This window comes from Euprymna scolopes, chromosome 46 (genome assembly GCF_053919585.1).
Source record: "Euprymna scolopes isolate OS-2025 chromosome 46, ASM5391958v1, whole genome shotgun sequence".
Classification (NCBI taxonomy): domain Eukaryota; kingdom Metazoa; phylum Mollusca; class Cephalopoda; order Sepiida; family Sepiolidae; genus Euprymna; species Euprymna scolopes.
Genome location: NC_136527.1, coordinates 71,836,911 through 71,851,484, shown reverse-complemented (window position 1 = coordinate 71,851,484; position 14,574 = coordinate 71,836,911). Strand labels below are relative to the sequence as shown.

Here is a 14,574-nt window from a genome sequence, read left to right as displayed (position 1 = left end):
AAGTAAATTTATTTATCAATAAAAGTCATTTAAAAAAGAAAATTGTGGAGGTGGACCTAAATGTTTTGTTTTCGCACTATTCAACAATTTGTTCATCTGCGCATGTAAATTAAAAAAATATTTGTAAAAGTGAGAAGTTATTGGTAAAGGATTTAGTTTTTTTAAAAATTTATTTTTTTTTTTTTTACATTAGATCCACCTCCACAAATGTTAAGAACGGCTTTCAGAATAAACACCCCCAACCTCTCCATGTTAACAACGGATTTTGGAATAAACACCATTGGGGGGGGGGGATATTTAAAAAAAGTCGATAAAAGTCGTCATTTAAAAAGAAATTTAAAATCAAATGTTTGTAAAAAGTGAGAAATTATTAATAAATGTTTAGTAACATTTTTCGGTGCTAATGCAGAGAGTGATCTGCGCTATTTTTTAAATCGTGTTTTTTTTTTTAACCAATTGCAAGGTTAAAGTATAGAATAGGTACAAAACACCCTCCCCCCATGTTAAGAATGGCTTTTTAAATAATAACGTTATTATTTCAGCATGGATCACTCTCTGCATGAGTACCCATTTTTCTTTTAATATTCATAAAAAGTAAAACTTTTTTCAAAATAAATAAATAAATAAATAAATAAATGTTTGTAAATGTGACAGATAATCGTTTAGTTACGGCAACGTCAGTAAATAAAATATGTTACGCGCGGGGTGAGGTGGGAGACTAAGGGAGCGACTATTATTTTTTTCTACTGTCGCCATGGAACTCAACGCCCAAGGAGTATCAAAATTTAATTTTTTGGTCAAATAAATAAATTTCAAGCAATTTTTGCAATAAATAATAGATAGCAACTTCGTTAATTTTACGACTCGCCCCAGCATATTATAAACACCCTAACTTCCCCATGTTAAGAATGGCTTTCGAGGTTTATAGAAGGGCGTTTTTTTTTTGTTTTTTTTTAACATGGGGGATTAGGGTGTTTATAATACGTTGAGGCATGTCGTAAAAATGAAACAGTTTAGAAAAAGTTAAAACAAACTTTTTTATGTAAACAATGCCGTGAAAATAAACTAAACAATTAAAACGTAATGTTTCATGAGTGAAGCCTTAACATAAATAAAATTTAAAAAACATAAGTACATAAATGAATTTAAAGTTTTAAAATATGGGATTATTATTATTTTTGTGTGTGTGTGTGTGTGTGTGTGTGTGTGTGTGTGTGTGTGCTAATGCAGAGAGTGATCCGCGCTATTGTTTTTAAATCGTTTTCCACGTTTAAAGTTTTATGATATGTTTTTATTCAATTGTAAGATTAAAGTACAGAATAGGTACAAAACACCCTCCGTTCCCCATGTTAAGAATGGCTTTTTAAATAGTAACATTATTATTTCAGCACGGATCACTCTCTGCACGAGTAAGTTTTTGTTTTCTTTTTACTTATCGAGTTAACAGAAAATGAAATCTTTCGTCAATTCGTGGCTGTGAAATGAATCGAACCGGAAGTTCAGTTTTATCAACAGAACAGATTCGCAGTAAAAAACATATATTTATTTTATTTAATATTTTAATTTTAATAAATCGCGAGGTAAATTTATTTCAATAACATAAAAACATACCTCGACTCTAAAGATGGGTTGTCTGAAAATTTCAAATAAACTGGTAACTTAGAAATAGGGTTTTATTTGTTTAGAACAAACCAACTTTACATTTTTATATATATATATATATATATATATATATATATATATATATTTGTCAAATTTTTACTTTTAGCCATATATATATATATATATATATATATATATATATTTATCAAATTTTTTACTCTTAGCCAGATATACAAATATATATATATATATATATATATATATATATATATATATATTTATTTATTTGTAAATTTTTTTACTTTTAGCCAGATATACAAATATATATATATATATATATATATATATATATATTTTTTATTTGTAAAATTTTTTACTTTTAGCCAGATATACAAATATATATATATATATATATATATATATATATATATATCAAAATCAAGAACTGGAAAAAATCAGATGATTTTAGGGTATTGGAATCGGAAAAATTGATGCCTATTTTCCGATGCCAAAGCGATTCTTTTGTCTTTTTTAATTGGATTTTGTTTAAAATAAAATCTTCCATTGCTGGTAATAATGATAAAATAATAAATATTTATTGATTTTAAAATCACCAGTAAAGCTAAAATCGATAGATCATCATCCACAATTTGACGTTTAGGAAAATATCTGCATCTTTAACACATGTTTTTATACGAAAATAAATAACAACCCATAGTTAAATATTTAGAGATTTAAAAGAATCGGAATCAGTAATTGTATCGGAATCGGGAATTTAGCAAGAAATCGGGAAAATATTGGAATCGTCCCATCACTAGTAAATACCCTCAACTAACCTGATAAACAGCAGGATTAAACTTCTTCTTTGCAGAGGCATAACAGAGCATGTATGACCGCATGTGAAAATATCAGCAGCAGCCAGAGGATAGATGGCTAGCGTTTGAGCACTATGCAAATTAGCAAGTGTGCACGGGCTTACGTCACAATAAAAAGAAAAAAGGGCAGCACATGGTCAGCAGAGAATCAAAGTGCATGCTGAGGAAGATGGACATGTGGCTGCATGGTGGAAGTGAGATACTTTTAAGCTGGTGTTGAGATGGCAGGGTTTTGTTAATCTCATGGCGAATGAAATGAACAGTAAAAAAACAAGAAGCAAGTATTGCTTGGAAAGTAACGGTAATAAATGCCTTTTGTTAAAACAGAAAAAAGAGCTGAGTTGGATTTTTATTTTTTTGTTTTATTTGTGACCCTGACCCTAACCCTAACCCTAACCCACGTTACAGAGGCCTTCTACTCTAATAGTTTCTTTTCTTGCTGCTAGACTTTGGAATTTCCGCCCTGTTTCTTGTTTCCCTAATTGTACTAATATACAGAAATTTAAATGTAATGCAGACAGACATTTTGCTTCTCAACTCCCTACATAGTGCCCCTGTACACCTGGTTCCAAATATTGACCCTTTACATCCGGGTGGTAATATGCCTTGTTTGTTTTTATAAATAGAAGTTATTTCATAAAATATTTATTTGCTAACAGGACCTGTGGAAATTCCAAGAAACAAAATATTTAATCAACAAATGTTTTGATGAAGGTGATATTTTTCTGGATAGCACAAAAAATAGTTTTTTTTTGATAGAAAAACACAAAAACATATAGCAAATACTACCTCCGGTCGGAAATAGTTGGTGCACAAAAATTTTTAGTTTGGTCGGAAATACTTGGTGCATACAAGTTTCAAGTTTTATAAGGCAGTACTTTTGAAAGGAAATACAGGTTAACCAAATAATTATACTTAATTAAATTGACAATTGACTGTACGTACATTCTTAAAATGTATGATTAAATAAATATACAAAAAAAAAATAATGCAAAAAGCTAAAACATCTATTTATTCAATTGTGTTAATTTACTTTTCAATTCTTCTGATATCAAAATTGAAGTGGGAAGTTTTCCTTTTCTTTCTAGCTGTGCTTTTGACATATGCTGAAACTTGTAATTGTTGCCACCATCAGCCAAAATTATTTATTCCATTGTCTCCTGCAATGTCAGGAAAATGTTGTTCAACTTTGATTTTTCTAATTCTTGAAAGCTGGTTTCAATTGTTTCAATTAATTTATCAATATTCTTTGGAGCCTTTTGGTGTTGAATGGATTGGATTGTATTGAAGTAACCTAGGTCAAGCACATTCAGATCCGGACTGTTTGCAGGCTGGTTAACCAGTTCAATGCTCAGCCCTAATCTCTCCGATTCTTGTTTGAACACAAGGTCCATTGGATGTACGTGTGGCTTAGCATTGTCTTGTTGAATTATGATTCGGTGTGCAATGGATCCACTTGGCCATTTGTTCCATGTGGAAACAAGGACTTTTCAACAAGGAATTCACGAATCTGAATTTTCGTGATTGTATCCATGACTTTAGTTACCATTGTTCCAGCAGGCCTGTTTCTGCTGTTACGTTTAGCTGCCTCTTGTTTGACAAATGGCCAAATTCCAATCTTCCCGTCAAAGTAACATTTGCGATGTGGATCCCAATGGGGTTGAGCCACCGCAGCAAGAAACATTACCTTTGTAATGAAACACTTGTTTTTAGTGGTTCTTAAAGGGTCATGTTCGTCTTTGCCTAAATAAAAATTTCCTTGCATTTTGTGTCATGTAAAACCATTTCTCATCAATAAGTATGACATACAACATTTCTCTAAAAGTTCCTCGATTTAAATTCAACTGCAAACGGCAAAAATCAACGTGACATTTCATGTTTTCTATCGTGAGAAGCGGTTTTACAGCATTTGAATGTGCCCAAATTTTGCCATCTTTCATCCTTGCAATCAATGTTGTCTTAGGTATTCCACATGCTTGAGCAGTAGACCTCAAAGTGGTTCTTTTTCTCAAGGGAATGGTGTTTATTTTTGCCAACTGTGAACTATAGTCCTCCTTTTTTCGGCCACAGAGAAACTTACGGTTCAAAGAATCCATTGGCACCGATATATCGGACGAAATGTCTAGTGCTCGTGACCAAATTCTGCCTACAGTGTTTCTTCCTATACCAAATTTTGTGGCAACATCTTTGATTGCACCTCGTTCTAGGATGCACCCTTTAGACCTTTGTAGCCTGCAGAACTGCTCTTCATCTTGAATTTGTCAATTCTCTCTTATCACTTTTGTTTTTACCTTTCACATTGGATAAACTACATTTTCCATATTTATATAGCCACTGCGAGTATTTTTAAAACTAGATTATATAACAGTCAACAAATTAAAGTGCATAACTCTAAATGGCTTTTAGAACAAAAACTGTTCTTTTTCAATTAAGCACGCTCTAAAGTACTACCAGTTGCCCCCTGAAACATTGAAATGGTGCATGATAAAACCTAAAACGTCGACAGTTTTAATTCTGCACCAACTATTTCCGACCGGAGGTAGTATGAGTTTATAAATATATATATGAAAATATTGTCCATTGTATAGACTTACATGAGATAAGTTAATAAGTACTAATGAATATTCAGAAAGTAATATTGTGCTACATTGTTCAATACAGATAATAAGATCACATTGTTAGAGACAATCTTTAATCTACTCTTTCAGTTCATCACATCTTGGCACACAATGTTCTTTTTTCTGCTCTGTTTCTTTTGAATGTTCCCTTTTCTTATGTAATATTTTCCTTACTTATTTCCTTGGTTTCCCCTCCTTTGAGTCCTGCACATCAAAATTATTACAAGTTCCTTTTCTCACACCATTACAACAATGATTATATATATATATTGTTATAATGATATTCAAAAACGAAACGACATCAAAGGGAGGTCATTTTCATATTCTTGTCCAGGGTTGCCAGATTGGCCTTTTTAAAGCCAAATTTCACGGATTTGACATTTTTTTAAAAGCAGCTTGACCACCAAAACTTATACTTGGCCCTTTTTTTAAATGTGAGGTATGGGGAGAACCAAACCGTCATGATGGTAAGAGATTACCCCGAGAGGGGGGGGGGTAAGGAAAGCTGAATTAGAGCTATGGTTGAAAATTGCCCCAACAGGGGACCAGTAAGAGATGAATTAGAGCCTTTTTATCTTAATACCAGTTCTCGGAGGATAGCAGGTAACCCTGCCAGCTAGAAGAGAGATGGCGTGGTCACCGATGTGAAATACATTTTCTTTGTAACAGAAAAAAACGAAGTCGAAAATATGAAACAATATTGCTGTAAAAGTTATTATTTGGAAATATCTAGCTGATTGTTTGGGATAAAGGGTTGACCTGAGGTCAACTGGGGTCGTTAGGTGCATGAGAAAATTGTCAATGAGAACCTTTGTTCTGTGGAGATGTCTTTTTCTCCTCCTTGCAACCTCTATCTCACAGAAGAGATGTTGCGAGTTTGTCTCTGATGTATCATTACTTTCATGGAAAGTGTTCGACTGAGCTTCAGTCTATGGTTCCCCCTCACCAAACTTTCACAAGAAACACTCATCTAGCTGAAAACACTATCAATAATTTCCCCCACTCTTTATCTGTGCCTAAACCTAAACGTAGATTCCATGAACAAAGCTTCTTTCTTAGAACTGCACGCCTGTGGAATTGTCTTCCGTTTTCCTGCTTTCCGGCTGACTACAATATGGTTGTGTTCAAGTCTAACGTAAACAAGTTCTTGATGAGCCGTTCCATATAAGTTATCTAATTTACCGAATTTTCATTACTGATGATTACTATATTATCCAATTTCTACTGTACACTCTTTAACCCTTATCCTTGAGTGACCTCTTGGCCTTGATAATGTGATGATTCCAGTGTAAAAAAAAAAAAATACTATCGAACTACCAGAAAAAGAAATTATAATCAACATTTTTATTCTTTTCATTTGTGCAAAAACTGTATATAATTATTTTTATTTTTCTCTTCGTTTACTTGGCCTTTGGGTCAAGATCAAAGTGTAGTATCTGTTCCGGCAGATACTGCACTTAAGATAATTTGTACCAGTCAATGGAGGTGAAACCCTCTATACTGGGACAATTATTATTTTTGGTAACCAGAGTGGCCCCTTTTTGCCTACTTTTAGGGGAGCTGGTTTTTACCTCACATTAAAAACGGCCTTGTGCCTAATTTGCTCAGTGGGGGAGCAAATAAATACCATCTGTTCTTCAGATGCTGCACTTAAGATAATTTGTACCAGTCAATGGAGGGGAAACCCTCTATACTGGGACAATTATTATTTTTGGTAACCAGAGTGGCCCCTTTTTGCCTACTTTTAGGGGAGCTGGTTTTTACCTCACATTAAAAACGGCCTTGTGCCTAATTTGCTCAGTGGGGGAGCAAATAAATACCATCTGTTCTTCAGATGCTGCACTTAAGATAATTTGTACCAGTCAATGGAGGGGAAACCCTCTATACTGGGACAATTATTATTTTTGGTAACCAGAGTGGCCCCTTTTTGCCTACTTTTAGGGGAGCTGGTTTTTACCTCACATTAAAAACGGCCTTGTGCCTAATTTGCTCAGTGGGGGAGCAAATAAATACCATCTGTTCTCCAGATGCTGCACTTCTATTTCTTGTTCTCTTTCGGTGGAGGAGGAGAAATCCTTCACGACTGAAACAATTTTTTATTTTTGTACCTTTTCTCCACGTTAAAAAACGACCCTGGTGTCTAACTCTGTCCCGTGGGGAGGCATAGTAAATAGGTACAACCAGCGTCAGCATCGATCATCATCATCATCATCATCCTTATTAATTAAAGAAAAACAACAAAGTTGAATGATTTTTTACAGCAGAAGAGAGGAAGGATCGTCAAACTGCTGCATCCAGCATCATATCAACCTAAAAGTGACCGAGACTGCACCGCAGGACTTTTGTAAATGTTCAAGTTGAACCACCTAGAACTACACTTGTAACTGGGCTTGACCATTACTCCTGACATGAAATGGAACACGTACATCAAATCTGTTGCCAAGGTAGTTGGGAAAATGGTCGGATCATGCTAACGTTCCAGTAGATATCTCACTGCTGATGCAATTCTCTACCTGTATAAGAGCCAGGCACGTCCAAGGATGGGTTACTGTTGCCACATCTGGGCAGGAGCTGCTAGAAAGGATTTATCCTGCCTTGACAGAATTCAAAATAGATTTCGTAACCTAGTAGGGGATGCCCTTTTCTCCTTCCTGCAACCTCTTCTCACAGAAGAGATGTTGTGAGTCACTCTTTGTTTTATCATTACTTTCAGAGCAAGTGCTCGTCTGAGCTCCAATCTATGGTCCCCCCCCTCGCCAAACTTTCACAAGAAACACTCGTCTAGCTGATAACACTATCAATAATTTCCCCCCACTCTTTATCCATGCCTAAACTTAAACATAGATTCCATGAACAAAGTTTTTTTTCTTAGAACTGCTGTTATGTAATGAATGGCTGGAACCATCATACATAACTGAAAAGAAAAAACTTTAATAAAAGATTTAAAAGAGTGGGCATCGAATAATCGATTGTCTACCTGTTGAAAAGAGGAAGGGCTTACGTCATAAACAGAGAAATCGGACGACGATCTTTTTGTTTACAAAACAAATAAACGTGACATTCCTCGTAAGCTCTGGAATTACAGATATTGGCATGAGTGGGAAATTCACGTGTCGCTCCGTTAGACAAAATCGAATGTTCTTCTGAGGTCAAAACGTGACTTAAGAACACATGTATCAACCGATTGACAGGACGCGTGGATAGAAAAACAAAGCGACAAAATGCCAATAAAAACGGTGAATCAGCAGAGCAGAGGAGATAGAGAGAGCAGAGAGAGAGAGAAACACAGCATGTGTTGTTGAAGACCGTATTGTCGAAGCGTCATTTTTCCCTCCTCAGAGCACTGTGAGAAAAACTGCTAACTGTGAACTTCAGAACCACCAAAAGAAAAAAGACGATCTGTTTTAAATTGTAACTATATTGTAAAATATAATTTTATACAAAAACAAACACAATTGTGACTTACGTCTTTTAATGCATGTTTTTAAGTTACAGCTGATCGTTCTAAGTCGTCAACCGTTTTGTTTTCAGGTTCAACGTTGTTATGACATTTTTGACAATTGACGAGAGGCAAGATAAGGAAAAAGTGCCAGTCTAAGGTGAGATAACTCACTAGTCTTAACTCGTTGTCATCACAACCGCCTAGTAAACAAGTGAACCTACGGACGATCGACGTAACTAAAACTGCTATGTACCATTGTCAGGGAGTCCTACGCACTATTACGATTTCCCAACCTGGGAGCCACACCATAATACAACACTGCACACCTGTGAAACTCTCTTCAATTTGCCTGCTTTCCGGCTAACTATAATATGGTCGTCTTCAAGTCCAATGTAAACAAGTTCTTGGTGAGCCGTTTAGCTTAAGTAATCTAATTTACCAAATTTCCACTACTAACAATTACTACGTCACTGTCCCATTGACCTCTGCACATTTATTAACCCTTATCCTCGAGCGGCCTCTGGGCCTTGATAAGTGGCGACTCCTTTGTAAAAAAAACAAAAAAACTATGTGGACACATAAGACTTCCATTAGGTTGAGTCTTTGAGTTCTGTCTGTCCCACTTGGTTATAATTAGGGCTGTGAAAACAGCATATTCGTTTCATCGTTTTGAATCTTGATAATATATCTGTTAATATCTTATGTTTTTATATAGACTGATGCGGTTCTTGGTTGATAGACTGTGACTTACTGTGTCGGGTATATACTTGAGAGTCAAAACAATGAAAATAATATGCTGTTGTCACTGCCCTAATTATAATGAGCGAAGGAAGAAACAAGCAGAATATTATATAATTTTTTTTTTAACATTAACTCTAAATTTACGACTGTGAGGATAACGGTTTGTGTGTTTAGTTTGTGAAGTCAAATCCAATTAAGTTACCCAAATGTTCAGACTGCTGATTAACTTACATTTTACAAACCTAGACAAAATGTGGCAAATGTATAGTTCAGCAGCGTAAATTATTTGACAGACAAAAAATTATAAAAACTATTTTATATAAAAAAAATATTATTAGACCCTAAAGCTGATATAAAACCAGAAAAAAAAAAAAGTCATTTTTATTTTTTTTTCAACTTTTTTTTTATTAGACTTAATGTACGACAACCGAGGCCGCCATATTGCTTTTAAAATTTGGCCTTTTTAAGGTTTGACAGATTGACCTTTTTAAGGCCAAATTTGGCCTTTTTTCCGTCTTTCATGAACTATGTTTTTGGCCGCCATATTTTTTGTAATGAAAGAGCGTAAGAAAAGGCCAATCTGTCAAACCTTAGAAAGGCCACATTTTAGTGGCTTCAAATATCGTACATAATAAAAAATTATGAAAAAAATAATTTTTGTTTTTCTGGTTTTATTTCAGCCTTTGGGTTTAATAATGTCTTATATAAAAATAAACAGTGTTTATACATTTTTGTTTTTCAAACAATTTACGCCGCTAAACTACACATTTACCCAAAATGTTAAATAAAATTTAATTTGAATTGACCTACGAAATTACCTGAATATTACTGAATTATTTTAAAAAAGAAGAAAAAAAAAGAAAGACAATTTAATCATGTTAAGTGAAAAATTGCGGCAATCTTGTTTAAATCGAAACGGAAAATTACCTCCTTCTTGAACTCTCCTGTGTCTTAAGATCGTTTTCATCAAATTCTATTTTTTTTATTTTTCTTTAATAAATAATTTTTTTACCTTATCGATTTCCGTAATTTTTGGATATAATCGGCTTAAAAATACGAGGAATACGTAGATACTATTGTTTTCATGTGGAATTCAGTATTACGATTTTTGAAATTTGGTTCTGATAGTGTAGAAGCGCCGACTTATTTCTAAATAAGGACGTCGTGTAATATCTTTGGAAAGTTAATAAAAACACGTTTAAAAAAAAGGTACTAGTGCATGAGCTGGCCTGGGCGTGGCTTATCACTCGCTCGGATTTCTCCGTAAAATGACGTCACATGCTGCCATCTGACGGAGAAAATGGACGAAGGGTGGGGGTGGGGTGCGTACAGAGCATTTTCTTTAATTACTATAAAATTAATATAGTGGTAAAATTATTTAAAAAAAAAAGAAAACAGAAGCCAAATTAAAAAAAAAGAAGGCCAAACCATTTCAAAAAAGGTCAAATTCACGAAATTAGCCATTAAAAGAATAATAAATGGTAACAATAACATTATGAATAAAAGTTACTTTCCAACTTATCTGCATCATTCGTTGGTATTTTTAAGTAGTTTTAAGTGCTTTTTATTTTATATCGAATGTTAGAGCTGTTTCCGCTAACTTTGCCAAGTTATAAAATGCCGTAAAACATACCCTGTTTTTTTTTTTTTTTTTTAATAATTACTACTTTTTTAAATAGAAAAATGAATGATGCAGGTAAGTTGCAAAGTAATTTTTATTGTCAAATAATAACAGAAAAACTTACCGTAATTATTTTTCACGTGCATGGGAGTCAAATAGAAGAAAACTTGTAATGTTTCCAAGGAAAAAAGCTAAACAAAAAAAAAAAAAAATGGACGACTGGAGGGGGGGGGGGGCTAGCAGCAGCAACAGCGCCAAATACAAGTTTCCAGTGCTTGAAAAATTAATTAACGAATAACACCGACCACTCTAATTTGTTTTTGTTTTTTTTTATAGGTAATTAAGGTCGCTGACAACGAATCTGATAGTCAAACTTGGGGCAAATTTACCGTTTGCATGGTATTTACCCCTGAACCCACGAACTACTTTTGACCATTTTGCAGCTTCCGTTTATGCTACGCGCATACAGGGGGGGGGGATGTGGTGTTGGGGCGCTAATTCAAGTAATATTTATACTTGCTTTTGTTCAAGGTTCTTTTGTTTGACTTCTGAGATGCAGGTTGAATTCGGCGTTTTGCGGGTCGCTACGTTGAACGATTTAAGATTTGCGGGCGTGTTTTGTTGTGGAAGACGACAAGGTTATAAGTGCGTAGACGACGCATGCGTAAAACAAAGTCCGCAGTAAACGGTGTCTGGTTAGATTTGGTTCCCGATATTAAATATTTCCTCTTGTGGGTACGTACTACTTATGCAGAAAAGGTACCGTGCTGAAATAATAATATTTAGAAACGCATTTGGGAATGGGATGGTGTTTTTATAACTATTCTGTACTTTCATCTAACAACTAATACACAAAACTATCAGGTTGACAAGAAAGTTCTTGCGGTTTTTAACTTTTAAATTCAGACGAACATATCTCGGCACAAACAAAGATTTATTAATCAAAATAAGCACCAACAGAATCAACACCTTTTTGCCACCGCAAAACAAGTGTATTTGTGTCAGTGACGTAAAAATCTTGTGTTCTGGTGGCGATGGAGTTGTTGAAGGCGTTTTTGATATTGCTTAGGTTTTTTAAGCATTTCTCACACAGAAAGTTATCGAGACGCTTGAAAAAGTGGTAGTCGGTGGGTGAGAGGTCTGGAGAGTGGATGAGACAGAGTTTTGTTCAACCTTCAGGATAGATTTAGCAACGTGCGGTCAGATATTGCCGTGGAGAAGAATTGGACCCTTTCTCTTGACTAATGCTGGGTGTTGTTGTCGAAGTTTCTGATGCATTTCATCCATTTGCTGACAGTGCTTTTCTGCTGTAATGGCTTCGCCTACATTCAAAAAAGTGTAATGTCAGCATGACTTTCTTTTTCTTTTTTTTTTTTTTTTTACAAGGTGGTTACCATTTATCAAGGCCCGGAAGCCACTCAGGGATAAGGGTTATTGTAAGTACAGTACGTTAGTGTGGATATTTAAAGTGTCTACTTAAGGGGGCAGCTCATCAGGAATTTGTTTACGTTGGACTTGAAGACATCCAAGTTGTAGTCAGGAGGGAAGCAGGCAGACGGAACAGAGTTCCATAGGCGTGCAGTTCTAAACCCTGTCTTCGAGAAGTGTTGTGGAGCTGAGTCAGTGTCTAACCACTGATCTGAGCGTTGCCAGTTTTTGTAAAGAATCCACTTTTCATCGCAAGGCAGAATCCAGTAAAGAAATGGGTTATTCTTGAAAGGAAGATGACACTTCATAACAGTGTTTCTTTTGGTTATTCGTCAATTCGTGAGGCACCCATTTATCAAATTTTTTGTCAAGTGGTTGGAAATCGTTGTATACATTATGTCTAATTCAGAAGCAAGTTCTTGAACCGCTTTACATGGATTGGATTGAACTAAGGCTCTTAATTGATCATTGTCAACATCTGATGGCCGACCACTATGCTCATCATCTTATCACCACCACAAAATTTCTTAAACCACCATTGTGCTGTGCGTTCAGTAGTGGCTCCTGAGCTAAATGTTTAGTTGATATTGTGAGCTGTTTCAGCAGCTTTCCAGCCTAACTTGACTTGGAATGAGAAAATTGTGCTAATTTGCTTTTATTTCATGTTGTATTCAACGTTCTGAAAAGAAGATATAATTGTTTTAAAACGATTGTAATTTAAATGACTAGATAGAGCGAAAAACACTCTGTAGCAGAAACAAATAGAACTCTTTTCTTGTGCGTCAGTGCCTCCCCTGACTGTGCGATATGGCACATACTGACCAATCAGAGGCATAGCGCAGGGATTTTCTTTACCCCCTTAAGGAACTATAACTGCTTCCGTCCCGGACAAGAAAAACTCTCCTTTTCTTTTCCAGCGAGACGTCAAAGAGAGCTGACCTGTTTCCTCACTCTCTCTCTCTCTCTTTCTCTCTCTGCCTACATCAGTGTCGACTGTCCCCACTTGGGAATAACTACCGGGCAAGGCAGATGAGTTCTATCCCAGCTATATCCTAATGGCATCACACCCTTACTTCAATAAACCTTTTCCTTGCAAGTTTTATGAAGTCATTTGTTCGTTTATTCAGTAGCTTGTGTTGAAATATTTATTTTATTAGGGAGTGCCCGAAAAGCATTTACTCCACTCCCTAAAACTCTTTAAAATGATATATAAAGTAAAGGTATTATAACAAAATCTAATTTGAAAATACATCATTTGAAATCAAAATTAAAAATTCTGGAAGAACCTTGTGTGAACTAATCGCAGCACTTGAACTTAACACTATTTTTGTACTGATGCTTTGTTTCCATTTTTCTTTGAGACTTGGGTGCATCAGCTTGAATCGAAACTGAAACTAGAAATGTAAGCCATATATAGTTTCAAAACAGTTTCCAATGGTTCGTTGTTCTACACAAGATAACACGAGTTATCTCCCGTTGACTTAGTAACTGCCACCGTCACTCTTGACTGCAACCTCCCACTACCATTGAGTGACACTCTTTTTAGTAGTAAACTGATTTGTTTCTATTCAGTGTAAATAAATTCCTCGTTACGATACCACGTGCGTTTTGTCTCTTCAATGAATGTTTCACTAACAAATTACTAACATGATTCTAAGTAATATTCACCTGTATCAATCCATAATATAAAAGTGTGTATATTTTAACATTCATACAACAGTTCTAACAGGAAATGATTGACGTGGGCGTATCAAAACAGTTGTAGACAAACAGTTCTTTTTAACAGATGTAAATAACACAACATATACCTGGATTATTTATTAACATTTATTTTCATGATCTGACCGGGATTTTCAGAGATTACACGTTTTTACATCTTGGCTGCCTGAAATGACGCCACCCCCGCGCCATGGAGAGATCAACTCCCATTCTGAGATGTCCGTTCTCTCTGATGTCCAGCTAACGACTCCTCAGATCTACATTTCATCACGTGTCACAAACCAACAGCTGATGTAACCTCAATGTAGTTATTTGTTTATGCAAACCAAAAATGATGTTTACATCTATTTTCTATTTTCACATTCCTTTTGCCACATTATTATATTATACGTCAATCATTTTTTCCCAATTTAATTGTTTATTTTTCTAATCATAACAATTGATCCAGCGACACGCAGTCGCTCAAATCAATTAATAATAATAATTCTGATTTCGTTTATCAACATCTCTCTGGAAAGGGATGGGATT

General features: G+C 35.0%; 1 protein-coding gene across 1 annotated transcript in view; it reads right to left on the bottom strand.

The window, feature by feature from the left end:
* The window catches only part of LOC145271337 (uncharacterized), a 30,460-nt gene extending 18,903 nt beyond the window's left edge, over positions 1 to 11,557 (bottom strand). Inside the window, exon 1 of the mRNA XM_080126884.1 lies at positions 11,420 to 11,557. The gene's annotated coding sequence lies outside the window, so the exon portion shown is untranslated. The remainder of the gene's footprint in view (positions 1 to 11,419) is intronic.
* Between the last annotated feature and the right edge of the window lie 3,017 nt (positions 11,558 to 14,574).